The sequence below is a fragment of the Hyperolius riggenbachi genome, chromosome 1 (assembly GCF_040937935.1).
Source record: "Hyperolius riggenbachi isolate aHypRig1 chromosome 1, aHypRig1.pri, whole genome shotgun sequence".
NCBI lineage: Eukaryota > Metazoa > Chordata > Amphibia > Anura > Hyperoliidae > Hyperolius > Hyperolius riggenbachi.
In genome coordinates, this window is record NC_090646.1 from 106,173,182 (window position 1) to 106,197,474 (window position 24,293).

The following is a 24,293-nucleotide window of genomic DNA, read 5'->3' on the forward strand; positions in this document are numbered from 1 at the left end:
GACAGGCTATTAGGGAGCATGCAAGCAACACAAAACACTTCACTACACAATATTCCAGTTACCAGGTTGCCACCACCTCTGTAGAAGAACAGAGGACCTGTTCTGACTATCCTAAACCTGCAAATAAAACATTACAATACTTCAGGCAGAAAATCTTCTGATAGGCTAGGATTATTTCTGTGGTACTTAGAGCAGGTATGTAACTGAGGAAAATTACCCTAAGTCTTTTATTGGAAATGCAATACAAATAATTAAATTATTAAAAGTAGCAATCATGGAGATGGTTGCCCAGATAAAATAAAAGAAAAAAAAAAACCAAAGAGAATAAATACTTAAAGAGAACCAGAGACGAAGCACCCTCATGTATTTTACTATATATATATATATATATATATATATATATATATATATATATATATATATATATATATATATATATATATATATATATATACATATATATATACATATATATATATATATCAGTGGAGAACATTAGAGAAAACACCTACCCTGCTCTCTGTTTCATTCTTCCCTGCTCAGCCTACTTCTAATCAGCCCTGATAAAATCCCGACTGAGCATTCAGGATGGCTTTGCTCAGGAATCATTATAGCTGAGACTGTCTTTTCTGATGTCTTTTCAAGCCCAAGCCTTCCCCCTTGAGGCTCTGCTATAATGACTCAGCTATAACGATTCCTCAGCAAAGCCAGACTCAATGCAATGGTAAAATACACAAGGGTGCTTTGTCTCTGGTTCACTTTAAAGTTTTGAAAGAGGTTTGCCCTTTGTGTGGAAAGCCAAAGAAAATGGGGGGTTCTTTTGTTTCAGAAGTCAAAAAGGAGGCCAGCCGCACGGTCCAATGGCTGGCTCCGGGCAGGTGATATTACACAAGGGAGGACTTTTAGCTGAAAATTCCCTGTTCCTTTTATATATATCTGCTCTGGGGGCAGACCCAGGCTCTGCCCCTGCAGCTGGAGTATGGGTGTTTCTTTACTTCTTTTTTTTTGGGGGGGGGGGGAAACAAATCTCAAATATATGACATTTCTATATTTTAGACCATGTTCACTGCACACAAAAATAATAGCAAATTCTCAATCCTCAAAGAATATGGAACACATTAATACCAGACATAAATAGTGTAGTGCATTCCGTTACTGAGAAGTGGGATAATGGGGCGGTGGCTTACCGCAGCCCCACACAAGAGGGATGAAAATGACCATCATGTTACTAGTGATCAGATGATATACTTTTAATATCTATCATACGTACAATATCTCTTAAAAGGGGAAAAATCACACAATACAGTTATTCTTAATATGGCCAGAGTGGCCCCTCTGTGTCTGGTCTCCTTCTGGGTTAAAGGCTCTTTCTGGCAGTAGCAAGCCAAATGGTTGGTATTCACAACTAACTGTGAGGTGCCTGATCCAAGAACATCCTTTTGTTCAGGTGATTAAAGGACAATTGAAGGGAGTAGAATATGGAGGATGCCATATTTGCTTCCTTTTAAACAATACCAGTTGCCTGGCAGCACTGCTGATCTATTTGGCTGCCGTAGTGCCTGAATTACACCAGAAACAAGCATGCAGCTACTCTTGTCAGATCTGACAATAATGTCAGAAACACCTGATCTGCTGCATGCTTGTTCAGGGGCTATGGCTAAATGTATTGGAGGCAGAGGATCAGCAGTACAGCCAGGCAACAGGTATTGCTTAACTGCTTAAGGACCGCGTCACGCCAAAGGGCGTGACCGTGACAGCAGCCCCAGGACCGCCTAACGTTGATCGGCATAAAGTCCTGGGGCTGGCTTTTCCAGGAGATCGTGCGCCGCTGCGCACATCTGCATTTGGTAGGTGGAGCACTCCGCCTTCAGTCTCACAGCAGTGATCACCACTAGGAGACTGTTAGATGAAACAGTTGTTTTTTCACTCGATACAGAGCTGCAATCTAAGGCAATCTCCAGGGAATCAGGGGTGACCAGCCGTCATAGGCTGAAGCCTATGACAGCCGATCACAGTGATTGGCTGGCAGGGGAGGGCGGGTTTGAAAGAAAAATAAAGACATTTGCTATAAAAATAATAAAATAAATATTTGTGAAAAAACAAACAAACATTGGGGGAGCGATCAGACCCCACTGACAGAGAGCTCTGTTGGTGGGGAGAAAAGGGGGGGAAATCACTTGTGTGCTGCGTTGTGTGACCCTGCAGCAAGCCCTTAAAGAGACTCCGTAACAAAAATTGCATCCTGTTTTTTATCATCCTACAAGTTCAAATAGCTATTCTAATGTGTTCTGGCTTACTGCAGCACTTTATACTATCACTGTCTCTGTAATAAATCAATGTATCTTTCCCCTGTCAGACTTGTCGGCCTGTGTCTGGAAGGCTGCCAAGTTCTTCAGTGTTGTGGTTCTGCTATGAACTCCCCCTTCCAGGCCCCTCTATGCACACTGCCTGTGTGTTATTTAGGATTAGAGCAGCTTCTCTCTTCTCTCTTATCTTTTACGAGCTGGATAAATCGTCCTCTGAGCTGGCTGGGCTTTCACATACTGAAGAATTACAGACAAGGGCAAAGCTGTTTGCAGGAAGAAACAAGCAGCCTGAAACTTCAGTGCATGAGAACAGGGGGAAAGAAACACACAAATGATCTCTTGAGATTCAAAAGGAAGGCTGTATACAGCCTGCTTGAGTATGGATGTATTTTCTATGTGTGGACATACTGTACATCAACCTACTTCCTGTTTTGGTGGCCATTTTGTTTGTTTATAAACAAACTTTTAAAAACAGTTTTTAACCACTTTTAATGTGGCGAGGAGCGCCGAAATTGTGTCAGAGGGTAATAGGAGATGTCCCCTAACGCACTGGTATGTTTACTTTTGTGCGATTTTAACAATACAGATTCTCTTTAAAGCTTCAGTGGCCATTTTTGTGAAAAAATGGCGTGTGGGGGTGGGGGGGGGGGTAAAGCCTGTGGTTCTGAATTGGTTAAAAGGAAATAAATATGGCAGCCCCCATATACCTCTTACTTCAGTTCTCCTTTAAAGAACAAAGTTGTCCTCCTGGAATAACAGCTGGCAGCCACATGAATAGGCAGACCCCAGGATTTTGCTCTGTACTATTCCTAAATGTGCAATCTGGATTTTACAATCACAATCAGAAAACTACTTGATTGCATTTCTTCACGGTTCGTCCGTGACAAGACCATCTGAATTAAGGTATTTTTATTATTATTATTTTAAGATATTACACATTGTCTAGTTAAAAGATGCCATTGAGTTAGTAAAAATGTAAATACATGTTTTAGATACACAGTTGTTTTAACCTCCTAAGCTGGTACACTATCTTATCAAGGAGAATACAGAAAATCCATTTTGCAAAAGGGAAGACAATTCTATTCCATTTCAAGAGGATCAAGGAAAATATCTAAAAAACTCAACTTATATTAAATTCATTAGCATTGATATAATACAGATGAGGCTGAACCTCATATAACAGTGATTGACAGAAAGCCTAGGGGGCCAGGGTAGGTTTCTTAAGCCCTTGTAGCAGAGGTAATAACCTTCCTAATTCCTAATTCTAAAGGGGTACTTGATCCTTCTCTGTCAGACTACAATCCATCAAACACACATCACCACTCCAAAAAAAGACCCAACATGTTTTGCTCCTCAAAAAAGTAGGGACTCCATTAGGAGTACACAGCAACGTGCAGTAGTGCTAAGGTGCTTTTTTAGTGAAATACATTGGCATAAAAAAACACAGTAATATTGCCTGGCGGCTACAGGATCAAGATCCTTTAGCTACCAGGTTATGTTTCTCTGTGTTTTTACTGTGCAGCACCTTAGCACTACTGCACTTTGCTGTATACCCCTGACAAAGCCCCTACTTAGAGGAGCAAAACATGTTAGGTCCTTTTGTGGGGTATTGATGTGTGTTTAATGGAGTGTAGTCTTATGGAAAAGGACAAGTACACCCTCAGAAATTAATAAGGCTAGTACCTCTGCTAAAAGTGCTACAGAAAAATACTCTGTCCCCACGAGGCTTTTCATTAATCACTGTTGATGTGTTCCCTTTTACACAATCAACACCAGCAGGACCAGGAAGTATCATACTAAGATTAGCCATCCCTGCGATTCTTAGTGCTGAAACTTGATTCTTCAGTGCTGGAGTTCCCTTCCTTTATTTCTGCAGAGAATCACATGAAAAACATGTGAACATGTGGAAGGAATGGACCACAAAACACCAGAAATGCACAATAAAACACTTCTGAAATCCTGAGCCATTTCAAATAAAGACGTGTGAACAGGCCCAGCATCTCAGCCAGCTATAAATGAGTTTTAAAAGTACCGTGTACTGTAGCTACATCGTCCAAGCTTTTACCATGATTTCCTGAGATTTTCCAGTAATACTTAGCAACCACCATTTTCTGCCTTCATTAATAAAAATGCTACATGCTCAAGCTATATTCTTGTTTCCCCGGCCGTGAATCATGTCACTGACGTGTTGTAAAATTCTCAACAAGTGCATCAACACCACCGTGCGATATATTGTATGTGTGCAATGCTATCCCGTCCATTACAAGAACTATAGCAGCCTGTCAACATTTTATATTATACCAGAAGATATTGTACCTGCCGGGCCGATCTCAGATATGTACTATACTTGCCCTATTATTTTTTTAAAATATGAGCTGCCGGTGTGCGTATGTTACACCGCGAAGCGTTGACATAAAACCTTCTAGAGGAATCCAAGTTTAATAAGAAAAAAGAAAGTTGTCTTGTAGTTCTAACAGATCATTTATAACTGTGCTGTAGCGAAAAAATGGGAGCTGGAATAGGATGTTTGATAAACCACCCGGGCTGTTACCTGCTGGATGCATAACAAAAACACACAGGAATGTGCATTCCTTCGCAGGCTTAACCTGTGTGAGCTATAATAACCACCCAGCAACATAAAATAAACTGTTGAAAGAGTTTGCTGTACTTCAGCCAAATGTAAAGTCAATGACAACAGATGAAAAATATATCAGTGCTTGCAAAGCTTCCTAAAAAAAAAATGGAATGCTGTGGGAATAAAGTTAAAGATGGAGATGCTGTTTGAGGAATAGTTAAACAATTAAATTTGGTGTCAAGCTGTAATTAGGGCCACTGATTGTAATACAATATTTTCTAGCTAATCCTTGATTATACTAGCATCCCCTGAGCAATACACACCCGAATCTTAGATGTTGGTGCTCTGAATCTACTGTTCATTTTACATTGAACCAGTTGATAGATGAATAAGTCCAAATATCTCTCTTGCTTAGCTTCAGTGCATGAAATATGATGCTGTGACATCTGCAGACTGTTCTACATATCATAGCGTTCCAGTATGCCTCATTATTTGTACTGAGCGAAAAAGTGTAAATTGGCTCCAATGTTCTTTTTTTTGAAGGTCAGAAGGAGAACAGGCATTTCATTACAATGGGATTAGAACTACCCCTTTAGCAAGTTCTGTTATTTAAAGCCCTGCAAACACAATTTTCATCTTAGCAGCATTTCCAGATAAAGTCAGTCACATGATCCAGCAATATCTACACAAAGTATAGAGCTACCAGTAGAGTGGTGGTGTTTTCCTTGTAACATCCACCCTCTTTTCCTTCTCCCTCCTGTGGAGCACAAGAAGGAGGTAGCCAGGGTCTGCTCTCTGCTCCCTGGGGGAGGGGGTATGTTTCTGAAGCCCTTTTAGCAGAGGTACTAGCCTTTCTAATTTCCGAGTGTGTACTTGTCCCTCTCCGTAAGACTAAATTCCATTAAGCACACATCCTTAGCCCGCAAAAAATTTGAACATGTTTTGCCACTCTAAAACGTAGGAGCTTTGTCAGGGGCATACAGTACAGCAAGGTGCAGTCGTAGTAGTGACTGGCTCTCATGGTTGGTGAATGGGTAGGGAGGTGTTTAAAAGGGAGGGAAGGAAGGAGTTCACAAACTGCCATTTAACAAAACTACAACAGACATTTGCACAAAAAGCCAATTTTGCAAACCCCACAAACCAGGTAATAAACATGCAATGTACATAAAAAAATATATTTCACTTTTTTCTAGTTTTGGTCTTCTTATTTTAGCTTGAAAACAAGAAAGGGAATCCAATTTACAGATATGTAGAAGCATGAACATTCATCAAGAGCAGCTTCCACCTCTTATTGGTGGCTTCGGGTGACCTAAAAGCCTTTAATAAACACCTACCCTTTTTCTGCAAGTTTAGATTCTAATCACTTCAAATGTAGGATAACAGGAAATGTTGCATTCAGAAATATGAAAAACAAAAGCAACTTCACTGTTTACGCTGCTGTATAAGTTCCACTAAACATTCCAGCACTACTATAAAAAGCCATCCACAAGGTGTGAGGATCCGCTTGACCACTGTTCAGGTCTGCATTCTGCAGGTCTCTGGAAGAGATACTTTATGTCAGTATTGCAGCTTGCTGCTGAGGAGTTTGCATACACTCGTTATGCAAATCCCCTACCTGCTTCCTTTGATGACTGGCAATATAAAGAGCTATGTTTCCCAGAATCCTTTGCTGGTCATAAGGGTTAGTTCCTGTGAAACACTCCTGAAGTGTCAGCCTTGCTCTTTGTTTAAAGATTAGCTTAGAGTAATTCCTGGGACTGCACTAGGCAGGTTCCCTAGTGCAGTTAGGATTGCATATCTGTTTTGTTTGTCTGTTGCGATTGTCCTGTCCCAGCGGTGGTCGACAGGAAGTCGTTCTGATCTTTGTTCTTGGAGTATAGCTGGAGCAGCGGTTGCTACCAGCTATCTCATCTGATCTGTCTTGCCAGGATCGCACTCGCCTTGCACTAGTGCTGTGGATCCTTCTGGTCTGCTACTCTCTTGCTGTACTTGGATCGCACTCGCCTTGCGCTAGTGCTGTGGATCCTTCTGTTCTGTCTTCCTGGATTGCACTAGCCTCTTGCGCTAGTGCTGTGGATCCTATCTCTCACTTATTCCTGTTTTCGTGTATCTGTCTTGTCTGCTACGAACGCTTGCTGGAGGCTCGGTGAGGTAACCGTTAAGCAAGCGCTCGCGTCCTCTGTTTCATGTTTGTCTGTCGGTGGTTAGTTAGGCATGCTTGTCTCTGTTGTGCTTATCACGTGGAGACCGCGCATAAACGCGTGCACTGTTGCGAATGAGTGCAGTGTTCGCGTTTAGTTAGTGTTTGTTGTTTTCCTTGTCTCCTTATTGTATCATTTGCTGTGCCTTTGCTACTCTCGTGCTCTGCTTTGCTGTAGCCTTGTGTCACCTCTGGCAATCGCCTCTCTCGCGATTGCGTTCCTACTTCATATCTGCTGTTGTGTATGCACCGTCGCGGGTTGGCGACTAGTTTGGTGCACACACATACAATCTGTCCCTGCGTTCATTCTCTTCCGCAATCGCTTCTCTTGCGATTGCGTTCTCACTTGGTTTCTTCTGTTGTGTGTCCACCGTCGCAGGTTGGCGGCTAGATTGGTGGACATACATACATTCCTCATCTGTGCTTATTCGGTCTTGTGTCACTGTTAGCAACCGCCATCTCCGGCGATTGCCTTCTCACTTTATCTTCCTGGTTGTGTGTTCATCGTCGCAGGGTTGGGACTAGTTTGGTGAACACGCATACCCTCTGTCGCTTTGATCTCTCTCTTTCAGGGCTATCTTGCCCTGCGTTTCTTCCCTTCGTACAATTCCTGTCTTGCATCTGTGGCAGGGCAGAGGATCTGTTCCTCTGCACTCCACAGCTCCACCTGCCGACAGGAATTTCCCTCTACAGGTGCATTGCACCTTTTGCTGGGTTCCCTCAAATTACACGCTTGTGGAGGATTTTCGCAGTGTCAGCGCACGACTTGTGCGCTGATCACGGAGAGAATTCCACATTCGTTACAGTATGACTAGCCAAACCGAAATTCCCAGTGTAGAGGGAATTTCCGATTTGTACGATTTGGTCGAGTATGGGTCCTGTGTCTTTAAGAGCTTTAAAAGGCTAAACTCAGAGACTAAAGCGGAATTTCTCTCTGAATGTGTGAGATTTTGCTTGAATCCCACCTTTCAGATTACTGATCCGTCTACGTCGGCTCTTCAGTTTGCCTATGTGCTCTTAAAAGGCGATTTGTTCACCTGGGCGTACAATGTGTTGAAAGACAATTCTTGGAATGATAATCTGTATCAATTTCTTACATTGATCTTCTCTCACTGGTTTAAGCTGCCTTGCTTACCACCTGCTCTGTTTGGGTCTATAGCTGTTAATGAGTCAGCTGATCTATCCTTTCCAGGCAAAACCATTCAGTGTGATAATCAGTTCAATGTTTCTCTTGCCACTTCAGGTTCTAAACAGCAGACTTGCAAAGTTGCTAAAAAGAGAAAAACTAAAAATCGCAAGCATCTGAATAAAACACTCCCTATTGATGTTTACAATGATGTTGCTCAGTCTCCGGGTTTTTTGCCCCAATCCAAAGCTTTTGTGGATCCTTTAATAGGCAGAATTATTTTCTATATTAAAGGAGTAAGAACGTCTATGCATGTACCTGACCCCAACCCATATGAAAGCTACTTAGATGCAGGGTTATTTGAGCCCCCATTTGCTTCCTGGGATATTGGGGCCTTGCTGGAGGAATTTGATTTTGATTGGAAAGCCTTTTGCGATTTTTACATCGCAAAAAGCGAAGATGTCTTGAATGATTGTCTCGATTCTATGTACCTTTTGATTGGTTCCGATGAATGTGACGAGGGTGATGTGGATCTGGTGATTTGTGTGTGGCAGACGATTTTGGATGAGTTGCACACACACCAGTCAATTGATTCCAATAAAGAGACATCGTTGTCGGATGATTGTTCCTTCCTTTCTGGGGTAAAGCATGTGAGTCTTGACTTTGTGCGATCTGAAAGGAGTGGGAGTACCACTGTGCTTGATTCCTGTGCGAATCCTGAAAGATTCTCTCCTGACTGTGTGCAGTTTGAATCTATGCGATCTGATGCCTGTTTCTCAGATGTTCCTGCCGATTGTGATCAGCATGAATGTGCCAGTTTTCTCAAGGATGTGTGGGATCCCTTGTCATTTAGAAACAGACCTTTAAGATCTTCCATCTGTGATCCTGCTATGGGGAAAATTCCTAAATAATGCAGCATCAAAAGTAAAATTAATATGTCTAATAAAGTTTTTCCTGATGTTGTCGCTATTTCTACTGCAAATGCGTCTTTGTCTCACCCTGTTCACACCTGTAAGAACCCGTTGCCTGGTGACAGTTGCTCCAGTGTTTCTGTCCTGAACTCATTACAGTCTGCCCCGCAGATCGCGGAGGTTTGCGCTATGGAAGCGTCAGTTTCACAACCTAAAGCGATTTTTGATTCGCAAGTTTTGCGTTCTGACTCCTCGGATTTGACATTGTTAGCCGAATCTAAGAGTGAGACAGCGCTTCGGTTTTGCGAATCTGACTCTGAAGCTTCTTTGCTTTGCCCAGAGAAGCTTTTTTCTGAATCTGCCCTGTACCATGAATGAAAACATGATCTCCACTCACACTGACATTTGTGAGTCCCTTTTTTGTTCTGAGGAAAATGCTGATTCTGCACCCTGTACTCTGGATGAGTTAAGATGGCCTTGTTTAGAGTCTCCTGCAGTGTCCCTAGAGGCTCGTCTAGGTATTGCCACTATACTCACCTGTTTTTCTGCAGTTTTGAAGTTGCAAGCTAGTTTGACTGCTACGCAGAATTCTGGGTGCAGCGAGATTAAAGTTAGGGAGTCAGTGTGTGTTCCAGTAAATATTCCTGTACATTCCGCTCATGATGATGAAATTCAGTCTCAGTTTATGGTGGAAGCTTCTCTGGGACATCTGCCCTGTCCACAAAATAAAGTTCCAGTTTTGCCCTGTAAAATGGATAGTTCAGAATCCTTCTTAGAAAACTTGGAAAATGATGTTCCTGAGGTCTTGTCTGATGTCCTGGAGACCTCCGAGTTCCTGCCAAAGGGTGCAGAACTTGTAGGAGATGGCTCCTGCCCCCCAAGTCCTTCTGAGGTGTTGCCCACTTTAGTAGGCATTGCTGCCTTGTTGGCTACTTTTTCAGCTCTGGTGGAGCTTCAGTCGTGTGTAGATAATGCTCCTGAGGTTTTGTTTGATGTTCTGGAGGTCTCCGAGTTTCTCCCAAAGGGTGCAGAACTTGTAGGAGATGTCTCCTGCCCCCCAAGTCCTTCTGAGGTGTTGCCCACTTCAGTAGGCATTGCTGTTGTGCTGACTACCTTTGCAGCTCTGGTGGAGCTTCACTCATATGTAGTCAATGATGATATTACAGTCACAGAAAATTCTGAATTTAAGTCCGAGTCTTCTTTTGAAAGACCAGTACCAGTGACCTCCACTCATGATGATTTTCTGCCCGGTACTGGTTTTGGTCTTGTCGTGTCAGACTCTGAGGTTGGCAGTTCCCCGACATGTTCTGAGGTTTCTCCTGTGCTGGTGTACCCCAATGTGCTCTGTGACCCAGAAAGCCCAAGTGTGCCTCGGTTACCAGCATGCTCAGATGCTTCCTCGGTGGAGGCATGCTCTGATATGGCCTGCCTGCTCGCATGCCCAGAAGTGGTCCCTGAAAGTCCTGATCTTGATGGGTGTCCTCGTAATTCTGTATCCAGAATAGTCATTGGTTCCATAGGAGGGCTTGATAGTTCTGCATGTGAGCCTGGTGATTGTTCTGCCCTCTTGGGATCTCTGTGGAGCTTCAAAAGGTTCTGGGAGATTCCGGGAGAAATTTTGCTTGGTACCCTGGATAAGATCAACAGTGGCTTTTGTGTTGTAAGGGACACTTCGAACAGGTATTGTGGCAGGTTTGGTATTTTCGGACGCTCCCTGGAAGGTGGTGGGTATTGTCTGGAGGGTGTCGATGGCTTCTTCTTTGGCGTTCACAGTCCTGATGGATGTTATACTGAGACTGGTAGTACTGATGGGCATGTTTCGGTGGCGTTTGCTTCCGATGAGGTCGGTTTCGGCCGGACTGACTCTGGAATTGGGCCGTGTCGGGCTGTCCTGACCTTCATGAGTTTTCAGTTAGAGTCTTTTGCAAATATCAGGTTAGAGGCTCGTCTGGAATCCGACCCTAGAGGGGGGGGGGTACTGTGAGGTTCCGCTTGGCTGCCTGCGCAGGCAGGCAGCCTTTTGACCACTGTTCAGGTCTGCATTCTGCAGGTCTCTGGAAGAGAGACTTTTTGTCAGTATTGCAGCTTGCTGCTGAGGAGTTTGCATACACTCATTATGCAAATCCTCTACCTGCTTCCTTTGATGACTGGCAATATAAAGAGCTATGTTTCCCAGAATCCTTTGCTGGTCATAAGGGTTAGCTCCTGTGAAACACTCCTGAAGTGTCAGCCTTGCTCTTTGTTTAAAGATTAGCTTAGAGTAATTCCTGGGACTGCACTAGGCAGGTTCCCTAGTGCAGTTAGGATTGCATATCTGTTTTGTTTGTCTGTTGTGATTGTCCTGTCCCAGCGGTGGTCGACAGGAAGTCGTTCTGATCTTTGTTCTTGGAGTATAGCTGGAGCAGCGGTTGCTACCAGCTATCTCATCTGATCTGTCTTGCCAGGATCGCACTCGCCTTGCGCTAGTGCTGTGGATCCTTCTGGTCTGCTACTCTCTTGCTGTACTTGGATCGCACTCGCCTTGCGCTAGTGCTGTGGATCCTTCTGTTCTGTCTTCCTGGATCGCACTAGCCTCTTGCGCTAATGCTGTGGATCCTATCTCTCACTTATTCCTGTTTTCGTGTATCTGTCTTGTCTGCTACGAACGCTTGCTGGAGGCTCGGTGAGGTAACCGTTAAGCAAGCGCTCGCGTCCTCTGTTTCATGTTTGTCTGTCGGTGGTTAGTTAGGCGTTCTTGTCTCTGTTGTGCTTATCACGCAGAGACTGCGCATAAACGCGTGCACTGTTGCGAATGAGTGCGGTGTTCGCGTTTAGTTAGTGTTTGTTGTTTCCCTTGTCTCCTTATTGTATCATTTGCTGTGCCTTTGCTACTCTCGTGCTCTGCCTTGCTGTAGCCTTGTGTCACCTCTGGCAATCGCCTCTCTCGGAATTGCGTTCCTACTTCATATCTGCTGTTGTGTATGCACCGTCGCGGGTTGGCGCCTAGTTTGGTGCACACACATACAATCTGTCCCTGTGCTCATTCTCTTCCGCAATCGCTTCTCTTGCGATTGTGTTCTCACTTGGTTTCTTCTGTTGTGTGTCCACCGTTGCAGGTTGGCGGCTAGATTGGTGGACATGCATACATTCCTCATCTGTGCTTATTCGGTCTTGTGTCGCTGTTAGCAACCGCCATCTCCGGCGATTGCCTTCTCACTTTATCTTCCTGGTTGTGTGTTCATCGTCGCAGGGTGGCGACTAGTTTGGTGAACACACATACCCTCTGTCGCTTTGATCTCTCTCTTTCAGGGCTATCTTGCCCTGTGTTTCTTCCCTTCGTACAATTCCTGTCTTGCATCTGTGGCAGGGCAGAGGATCTGTTCCTCTGCACTCCACAGCTCCACCTGCCGACAGGAATTTCCCTCTACAGGTGCATTGCACCTTTTGCTGGGTTCCCTCAAATTACACGCTTGTGGAAGATTACCGCAGTGTCAGCGCACGACTTGTGCGCTGATCACGGAGAGAATTCCACAATCGTTACGCAAGGTTTCAGAGATGCAACTCAGAAGAAAAATAGAAGAGCTGTTCACACAAATAATAAAACTTTTGACTAATGGTACTAGAAAATCCTGAAAGTGACTCTTAAGTATGCATTAACCCCTTACTATTATTTTAAGGCAAGGTTCTGAACCAGAAGAAAATGTAAGTTCCTATCCAAAATGTAGCTGCCCTTTCACAGATTGGCCTGTGATACATTGATTGCATTCTGGAAGATGGTCAACCCTGACAAATTAACAATAATGCAGCATTCTTGAACTTCACCAATCTTTGTTCTCTGTATGAGTGATTCCTGTTTCCTCTCCACCTGCATCTGTGCCTGCAGCTGTACATTCATCTTCTGGCCTGGGTATGTTCGGGCTTTACCATTTAACACTGCCATTACCTCCTAAACAAACACGTACATGCTGGTCTCATTATTTAATCACTATCTATTATTTTCTATTGATATATGAGCATATTTAATTAACTCTTTGAGCATTGACACTTTGGTGGTTTCTAATTTGTGCACCATACTTAGAATATTCCATTGCCAGACCCGGGTCTCAATCCAATGTGGATCTTACAGATCTGGGGCTTGAGTCACAATGCTGTGATAACTCTTACCACGGTCGCGCTAGCGTTATAGCATGCGTAATGTTTTTCACGCACAAACGCTAATTTGCGTTCAAAATCGTGGCCGCTTTTGCACGAAAACGCTAATTTTAGCGTGAAAAGGCTGCGTTTATGCACGCAACTTTGCGTTTGCATGTGAAAAACATTACTGCGTTATAGCAAATTGCTAGCGCAATCGTGATAACAGTTATCACGGCTTTTTGAATCAAGCCCCTGGTATTGTATGTGTGTGCAGGCACAAGGTACAGTCCTGGCCAAAAGTTTTGAGACTGTCAAAAATATTAGTTTTCACAAAGATTGCTGCTAAACTGCTTTTAGGTCTTTGTTGTTTATGTGATGTACTGAAATATAATTATAAGCACTTCATATGTTTGAAAGGCGTTTATTGACAATTAAGTGAGATTTATGCAAAGAGTCAGTATTTGCAGTGTTGGCCCTTCTTTTTCAGGACCTCTGCAATTCAACTGGGCATGCTCTCAATCAACTTCTGGGCCAAATCCTGACTGATAGCAACCCATTCTTTCATATATTCAGAATTAGTTGTTTTTTGTTTGTCCACCTGCCTCTTGAGGAATGACCACAAGTTACCAATTAAGATCTGGGGAGTTTCCAGGCCATGGACCCAAAATTTCAACATTTTGGTCCCCGAGCCACTTAGTTATCACTTTTGCCTCATGACACTGTGCTCCATCGTGCTGGGAAATGCATTATTCTTCACCAAACTGTTGTTGAATTGTTGGAAGAAGTTGCTGTTGGAGGGTGTTTTGGTACCATTCTTTATTCATGGCTGTGTTTTTTGACAAAATTGTGAGTGAGCCCACTCCCTTGGATGAAAAGTAACCCCACACATGAATGGTCTCAGGTTGCTTTACTGTTGGCATGACACAGGACTAATGGTAGCGCTCACCTTTTCTTCTCCTGACAAGCCTTTTTCCAGATGCCCCAAACAATCGGAAAGGGGCTTCATCAGAGAATATGACTTTGCCCCAGTCCTCAGCAGTCCATTCGCCATACTTTCTGTGGAAGATCAATCTGTCCATGATGTTTTTTTGGGAGAGAAGTGGCTTCTTTGCTGCCCTTCTTGACACCAGGCCATCTTCCAAAAGTCTACGCCTCACTGTGCATGCAGATGCGCTCACACCTGCCTGCTGCCATTCCTGAGCAACCTCTGCACTGGTTGCACTCCGATCCCGCAGCTGAATCCTCTTTAGGAGATGATCCCGGCGGTTGCTGGACTTTATTGGACGCCCTGAAGCCTTCTTAACAAGAATTGAACCTCTTTCCTTGAAGTTCTTAATGATCCTATACATTGTTGATTTAGGTGCAATCTTAGTAGCCACACTATCCTTGCCTGGGAAGCCATTTTTATGCAACACAATGATGGCTGCATGTGTTTCTTTGCTGGTCACCATGGTTAACAATGGACGATCAATGATTTCAAGCTTTACCTTCCTTTTAACATGTCAAGTCTGCCATTCTAACACAATCAGCCTGACATAATGATCTCCAGCCTTGTGCTCGTTAACATTCTCACCTGAGTTAACAAGACAATTACTGAGATGATCTCAGCAGATCCTTTTAATGACAGCAATGAAATGCAGTGGAAAGGTTTTTTTGGGATTCAGTTAATTTTCATTCCAAAGAAGGACTATGCAATTCATCTGGACACTCTTCATAACATTCTGGAATATATGCAAATTTCTATTATAAAAACTTAAGCACCAATTTTTCTAATGTCCAATATTTTTGACAGTCTCAAAACTTTTGGCAAGAACTGTACATATTAGATGATGTAATACAATTTTCCTCACCTACACTTACAAGTCCATAGGGGAGGTTGATTTATTGTGTGTATTTTACTTGGTTTTATATTGTGTTGTCAATTTTTCATTATCTTACCTTCTTTTTCAATTGATGTACATTGGTCTTGTTGTAGCTTGCATGCAGGGCCGGTTCTAGCTGTGATGGGGCCCAGGGGCAAAATTATCCTTTCCCCTTCCCCATAAGGAGCATTAAGGTTACCTTTATTTATCCTCCATCCTCCCACATTATTCAATGCTGGACTTAGTGGTCCTTGCATTAATGGCAGGCACCGTGTGGCCCCACCCCCATCCTGCATCATGGGGACAGTGACGCTACTGCTGCCATCTAGGAAGCCATGGCAATAGGTTGTGGCATTCCGCTGGATGAAGCCAAGAGACCGGACCAAACACCCGTAGCAGATAATGTATGTTCCCTTCCCCCTGCTTCCCAGTGCCTTGTCCTTTCTACATCCATACCTTGCCAGGGCAGTCAGCAGCTGTGACTCATATTGAGAGGAGGTGATGGAGGACGCTTGGGGGGTCCCTATGGACTTTATTGCCCTGGGGCAATTGCCCCCCTTGCCTATATGGTAGCGCCATCCCTGCTTGCACGCTTATTAGGGTTGTATTTTCTTTTGGAGTGTGGATATGTTAATCAAACACAAGCTTTCTGTATGTGAGATTCCAAGTTGGACACAGACCACACCATTTTTTAAATATCTTTCCATTTCAAGAATTACAATATTTTTTTCTGACTTATTGTAACATTTCAAAAATCTGACCAAAATTGTGTTCAATTTTTCCCCAATTATAAAAAAAAAGATTGACAACTCTGAGAAAATTGCTTGGATGTATATATTAATAAGTTGGCAATCTACGCACACCATTCCATTTTCATAAAAATTGATCAGAAAAATCCATCACCCCTGATCAACTTTTATCGAATAAAAACGGGAAATCTGAACAGATTTCTTGCTTGAATAAAATAAGCTTTTGATTTTTCGGGAGATCCTATCGTTTTTATCAAATTTCCATTAAATCGGATCATTTTATTGTACAACACAAAGTGCTGTACTTTGGAAATCTTCATAACATTTTCAACCTAACTAACCCTAACTAACGTTGCCCAATCACTATGAGGTGTGCTGTAGTTGGGAAGAAACTGATGGGAGGCAAACTTTAAAGCAGTAGTTCTCTGGATTGCCAACAAAGAACTTAGTGTAACTTACACCTTAGCACTTACCTTTCCGATGAACCAGAAGATAAAAAAAAACCCTGCATTTTGGATAGGCAACAGAAGGTTTTCGGAAGGAATTTAGCAATAGGGGTGAACATATATTGGCTGTGATAGGTTACCTTGAAGCCATTTTTTATTTTTTTTAACAACTAGGTCTGCTTATAAATTTATTGTCTGAGTAACAGTAAACCCAGAATGCTGTATAACTGTAATAAAATACAAAGGGGATCTTTGCCAAGAGCTAAAACATAGCTCTTTTGTTGAACAAAAAAAATGGTATATTTTAAATATGCATATCTATTTTTCATGCTTAATAAAAGTAACTAAGATTTATATTCTGTCGGAGAATGCATACATATATTATGATCGTTATTTATTGCAAATGCGCGATTACACCCAAATATTGGTTGAAGTATGATCTTACAGGAAGTTGGTGGAGGTTTACTTTTCCTTAAGGGAAATTAACATTACAATACAGACATAAACTTGATTTACAAAAAAAAAGTATCACTGACTAATTATATATTTTTTTTAACTATTTCTAACAGTTGTTAAGTGTTTTGAAATCATAAAACTGTTCTCAGCTCCACAGCTAGGTAGAGAGCCAGTAAATATAAAAGAACTTGCTTCATATATAATGCAATTAATAACATATGTAGATGTGTATGTAATAGGGTGCATACGGTCCATTGCATCTTTCAGTGCATCACTTTAAAGACATTATACTGTATATATTAGGGGCAAGGATGAGTGAGAATTTTATGCTTGGTCTCACGGTGAACAGGGCTTTTCTCGCTCACCATGGATTTCTGTGATAATGGTGCATATATTCACGTTATTTTTCGCTTTTACAAAATTTCCACAAATTCGCCAGCAATTTTCGAGGCAGAATTGTATTGAAAAATACTACAGAATTTATCGGTTAACCTCCTTAGCGGTATGCCCGACACTTTGTCAGGCATATCGCTCTGTGGCCCCAGGAGTCCCCCATAAATAAATAAATGTGCCAAATGGCTGTAAATCCTCTAGCTGGCACTAGGCTAGCTAGTAAGAGTGTCCAGCACCCCTGGATCCCTGCCGATCCCCCGCGATCTAGCCGTTTATACATTACCCCCCCCCCCCTGGATCCAGCGATCGCACAGCCTCCCGGCACAGCTCCAGTCTCTCTAAGGGGAGGATCAGGTTTGCGTATGATTGCATGACGTCGGTGATGTCATGACGTCATCTGCGATCCTCCCCATAGTAAAGACCGGAGCTTTCCGGGGAGGCTGCACCGATCGCTGGATACAGGCCGGGTAATGTATAAGCAGGGGAGCGGCGGGAATCAGAGGGTGCCGGAGACTTCTTCTAGCTAGCCTAGTGCTAGCTAGAAGGTTTATAGCCATTTAGCACATTTATTTAAAAATCGGGCAAAAAGTAACAAAACCTCCTGAGCTCAGGAGGTTAATAGATAAGCCCACATACATGCTAGAATCACCACATTTTCTAGGTATGTTAACCTATTAGTAACATCAATAAAGTTATTTCATTTGAGATAAGTGCACTGCTTTTGACCACAGTCGGCAGAATTAGTTGTGCTGTAAGTTCTTAGAATGCTTTGATCTCTCTCTACTGAGCAGAAAATATAGAAACTGAAAGCAGAAGTCCTATGTTATTGTCTTACACTGCCCCCTAGGGACAAGTGGCCATAAATACACATTACAGCAGTACTAATTAGAAGCAGGGAAATGTATCAATTATGAAAGAAATAAATGTGCTAAAATAAATTAGCTTGGAGTACTTGCAAACCTCTAAATACATTGGCTACTAAAGGGTTAAGGAGAACAGTGGCAAGGAGTAAAGAAAATCTTTCAAAAATACCTTGTAGTTTTTGACAAAAGTGATTTAAAAATACAGTTAAATGTCAAATAAGGTATCAACCCATTGGCAGTTAAAATTTTCATGTATCAACAAAAAGAGCAGGCAATTTTCTGCCTAGGTTTCCAGGTGGTCAATTTGCAGCGAGTGAATAGGGTCTGAAAAAATAAGGACATTAGGTTGAGCCCTAAAATACTGGGGTGAGCTCACAAGAAGGCTTAATATAATGGGGATATGAAAGCAGGAGCAACATTTTTTGAGGCATAATGTAATATTTTATGAAATGTTAAGTCAGACTTTTAAAACACAAGCATAATCTTTCTACTTACGTTGTCCCTCTGCCAAGCATGCCTGTGTGCCCTGACTGGAGCCGTGGTAGCAGGGAGCATACAGTCTTCATCAACGCAGGTGACCAATATTCCCATTCACAACTCTGCTTCACAAAGAGACCCTTGCCTCTTATCAGTTGTATGCGGCCTGGTGTTAGTCATGGAGAGAATACGAAGACATAACAACAAGAGAACAGTGTAAACTGTATTAAGCTATTTCTTACATGCACAAACATATATAATTTTCTGGGTGTATGCAGTACACAAGTGTATACACACAGAAAAATCATAGATAAGTTTGTACATGTAAGAAATTACTTTATATGGTTATGAATGATACAGGTTTGTATCATGCCTGAAGAAGAAACTTAAAGTTACAAAAGCATGCAAGGTAATTTTGTACAGGTAGTCGTTAAAGGTATTACCTAGACAACTTTTGATATTGTAATACAGCGGAACAGAGGCACCAAAAGGGTAAAAACAGTTCTTAAAAAGTTTAAAATGGAGTAGGTAGAGGTGGACTTACCCCTCCAGTGCAGGCACAAAAGATTGCCGATTTTGACAATAAAAATGGTTTATTTACATACTCCAAAAGGGGCAACGCGTTTCGCGGGTATATCCCACTTCCTCAGACTATACAAGGGAGCATATAACAATAAGCATCTGGGTCTGAGCTTATGCTCCCTTGTATAGCCTGAGGAAGTGGGATTTACCTGCAAAACGCGTTGCACCTTTTGGAGTATGTAAATAAACCATTTTTATTGTCAAAATCGGCAATCTTTTGTGTCTGCACTGGAGGAGTAAGTCCACCTCTATCTACTCAATTTTAAACTTTTTAAGCACTGTTTTTACCCTTTTGGCGCCTTTGTTCCACTGTATTATTATTGATTCCACCCCTGGTGGAGGGGAATTGGATCGTCATTTCTACAGAGAGTGACTTAATCTCCTCACCTGCCTGTTTGCCTGGATGGTAACCCTTGTTTGTGAGTATATAATATTATACTTACCTATCCATACCCCAATTCCAGTACATACTACACTATATTGGCTCTCGGTGTCTCTCCTTTTGTAACTTTTGTTGTTATGTTTTCTGACTCTGGCTTTTATCGGGGACAGATTACTGGAAAGGCCACAAAGATCTGGGTCTTGGGAGGCTGCAGCCCAAAGGGGCAGGTTGACATGGAAGAGAAGGATGAAATCATGCAAAGGATGACATTAGTCACCCTCCATTACTTGAAAACCCTTGAACTACCTCTGAAGTGAGGAAAAAAATTGAATTAAGAAAAATGATTGGCTAAATTACCAAATCCTGAGATCCTCATGCTGCTCATTGTCTTCAGGGTCCCTCCCGTTCCCCATTCTTGCTCCTCTTCTCTCCACAGCCTTGTTCCCTTGAACAGTGATGAGCGAGCTATTCTGAACTGCACAAGCACATACTTTTGCTGCACAGGCTCACACATTCCAGAATTCGCACAGGCCACATGGCCGATGGTGTGACGAATCAACGTTTATTCGTCCTAAAAAAGTAGTTAGAGCCTTATAAAATATTCCCTGTCGCCACTATTAAAAAGTGACAGCAGAGGGAAAGGCTTGGTTTACAAAAGATCAGGGAAGCCAGGGGTTAACAGTTCCTCTCCCTGGTCAAATTGTAGCAAACCCTGGCTCTTTGGTAGCTTCTAATTACAAAATCCTCACCTACATGGGACAGGGTGTTTCCTGGCCTTATGTGGCCCCCTAGAGAGTTTATAAGCTCATCCATCAGGTGAAGGGTAGATATCAGCCTGACAGAACCAATTTAGGCCTCCACTGGTAGACGGCTTGGAACCGACCCAGCAGGAGTCCGACACTTGGCTGCCTTGTGGCCTGAGTTGAAAGGAGACAGGAATGATCCTTATCACGCCATCTGGCGGCACCCAAGCATTCAACAAACTGAAGAACCTATATTTAATAAATAGGCACAGTTTGGTAATATTTCTGGTGTTCCCAAGATCGCAGTTCCCTCAAATTCACGGAGTTTATTAGATTCCACACGACACTGGTCCTGAGAGATTTTCAGCCCTCTGGATCTTTCGGAACCAGTGCCAGTAAGGTGAAAGTGAGGGACGGTGCTATTAGCGATCCAGACTCCTCGTGTTTGGTATTAGCAGATTCACACACTTACGCTGATTGTGAATATTCATTCGGGTTCTTGATATTACCTACGGGCATGCTGAGAGCGGGCAAAATATGAATTGGCCCAAAACCTCTCCCTGCCTAAGGGGGCATTGCCTTATTCAAATTGCAAGGCTGGACTTGTATGTGTCATAACTCCTCCCACCTACAGTGAGGAACAAAACTGACATGATCCAAAAGTCCAGGGTCCTTTACCTTCAATCTGATGCCTAGTAACATCCTGGCAGCCCGCAAAGACACGGGCCAAAACCTCCATCTTTGAACTTTCTAACAAAGGCCTGTTGGCCGCATGGCAACCGCCATTTTGGGACTTTCGCCAAAGACTTGCGATTGCCGCATGGACTACCAATAACGGTATTTGAACTGTATATAATCCGACATTCTGTTCCTTTTCTTCCCTTCTCTCTGTCAATCAATCTGTTCTAAAATAAGCTGTGTGTATGTAGTTTAGAAATAAACTAACGATTTTATCGTTCAGTCTTGTGCCTGTTCTGGTCATCTGATTGCTGCTATAACGAATCTGCCCTCTGAAGAGTCAGTCATACTACCGCATTGTTTTATGATTTGCTTATGATTGTTGATTTGCTAGCTAGGTTGTAAATAACTGTTTCTTCCTTCTAGGATTAGCTAGTACCAGATTTCCTGTGCGAAATCGATAACTTTCGTTCCTCGATTGTAACTACAATTCGAGATTGCATCATATAGGGACCCAGCAACCTTTCTTTAACGTCACATTGCTCACAGTCTTTAAGCTGTCGGAAGTGACTATTCCCCGAACGGTGACTTGAGCGTGTTGAACGTGATTGGGCTGGCTACCGTATTATGATAGCGGGAGTCTCTTTCCTCCATGAACTTGAGAGAGTGGTGGCAGTTTACTTTATTTACCCGGTTTCCAGCGCGAAATCGATATTTTTAGTTTACCGATTGTATATACAATCAGAATTGTACATGTATGGGCACCTCCAACCAATCTTAACCGTTTACTACGCACACAGTGAATTTGCCTCCAGCAGTCTCTAGTGCATGAGACCTGCATGGCAACAGTGGCCTAGTAATACAGGATTGGTGGATGTTTGTCCCATTACATATTGTCGGCAGCTGCGCGACCAATCTTTATTGTCAGTCTGTTCACCGTACTTCCTGCGTATGCTAACGGGAGCAGATTAGACGGGATTGGCACGCTCTGTCGCCCTTTTCTTTCTTCCCTCTGACGATCCAGCAACCGGTCTCGTTGTCCGTCTGCGCCCGTATTTCCTGCGTACGCTAACGGGAGCAGATCTCGACGGGATCGCGGGGCTGGATTGTCACAGATGGCACTTCCTTCGGACTAATTGTAGGAGGTACTCAGTGGAATATGAAGAGGACTGAGAATGGGAGGAACCCTGAAGACAACAAGCAGCATGAGAAATTTCAAGATTACATAATCTAGCTTACCATGATCTTTATTCTATTTTTGGTAGTGCTAAAAAGGTTTCTTTCTTTATTAGTACACTGCTAGTAATGAAGTAATGACTCATATATCTCTCAATATGTGCAAGTACTGTCTCAGATCACACTAGGGCACAACCACATTTTGCATAAAGTCACTCAATCCCACAAGCACACATGGAGTTCCTCTTTTTTAAAAATGTTCTAGAAAAAAATAGATGTTGCACAATAATATTCCAACATGGCAGGGTGAAATTCCAATAAAAGCACTGGCTCACTGCTAATCTGTAACAGTCTTAATGTTCATTCCATATCTAACTAAGTGATTAAGGACATTTCTAGGGTTAATTCTAGTAGTGCAGAAAAGTTCAATTTGCAAGTCTATGGCCGGTAGCCCCTTCTACTCACAGCCATCTATAGTGTGATAACCTTGCAGCAAGGTTCAAGATTGGATCGCATCCACGGTGTGCTTAGTCTTCTGGCAGGTTTCCAGCATATAGTGTATAGCCGGCCGCCACTGTATGCCGCATGTCAAAGCCCAATGCTCATATCCACGCTTCGTACCTCTCTGCCAACAACACATGTGGTGCCTAGATCAATCACGTGGTGATCGTGGGCTGACCACACCCCATTCTACTTCCATAAGCACATCTCCTTCATACAGCGGCATCCACGCGAAGTTGGAGAGATGGGCAAATGTCCATGTGTGAGTCCAAATGGATTTACAACATGGGCACTTAAGTACCCAATGGGTTAAATGATGACATTGAGTTGTTTGCTTATTTAGATAACTAAAGGTGTATATTGATTTATTTTTATGCTAAGAGTCTGATTGGATATATGGATTTGAATGGGAGCTTCCTCTTGTTGGAGTTCCCCTTTAAGAAAGGCAGTTGGACAGTATTGAGAAGAGGTCTGGAATGCATATTAACTTTTGCTGCTTTTAGGTATTAACCTCCCTGGTGGTATTGATGGTTATGCACATCTATACAAAACATGCTGTGAACAGTATTGACATGCATACACGTCAATACTCTCCTGCACTGTATACTAGACCCTTGCTTGACACATTTTGGAAAGTTACAGAAAAAAAAGGTTATGAAAATTGATTATATCACTTTTTGCACAAAAATCCTGGAGAAATTGAATGCCAGGGAGGTTAAAAATCAAGAGCCTTTTTGGACTGTACTGTTTATTATTTTATGTTATCCTATTTTTTTATATTTCATGGTTGGATCCAGAGGCTTTGCTCTTCTTAGGTAAGTATGTGGTTTTATAACCAAGGTTTCACCTTAGGTACACTTTAAAGGGAAAACAAAAGATGTGCAATCTTGCGCTAACGCAGGTGAGAGGTCAAAGTGGACCGCAGACTGATCACACACTGGCAGCTCCTCAAACACTCGGCTGTGAGCGGACTACTGGAAAAGGAAGCAAAAGACAGGAGGAGCGCTCCGTAGTGTGATACCGTTTAATAAAATGAAAACTGCGAAAATAAAAGATACACTTACTAGATGTGTATGAATAGTAGGCATTTAAAATTGGCATATGGCCCAGAATAAAAAGGACATCCCCTCTTGGAAGCGAAACCTGAAGCTGCAGTGGCCAGCGGCAGAACTGACGAAGGCGTGGACACGCCGAAACGCGTCTTGACGTAACCTGCACACAGTCACCCCGAAGGGACACCTGTCATCCATTTACCATCTGGATCCTTGCTGCCGCTGGCCACTGCAGCTTCAGGTTTCGCTTCCAAGAGGGGATGTCCTTTTTATTCTGGGCTATATGCCAATTTTAAATGCCTACTATTCATACACATCTAGTAAGTGTATCTTTTATTGCGCAGTTTTCATTTTATTAAACGGTATCACACTACGGAGCGCTCCTCCTGTCTTTTGCACACTTTAAAGGGAACCAGAGTTAGGCGTTGTGGGGATTCTTCCATCCTCAATTAGGTTCTTGGGGTCCCACGCCAATCTCTCCGGCCACTCCGTTTTCTAGGAAATGCTCCCCCATTCTTGCCGGTCGCGCTCTCGTGCGCATGCACGGCTTGCTTGCACGTACACCCCATGTTGGAAGTCCAATATCACTGTCATCCAACAGAAAGCACAGCAGAGACTTTATTTCCTACGGCAGCTGAGGAAGGTTGGCATGACCCAAGAGATTCTGACCAGCTTCTACTCCGCTACCATCGAGTCAATCCT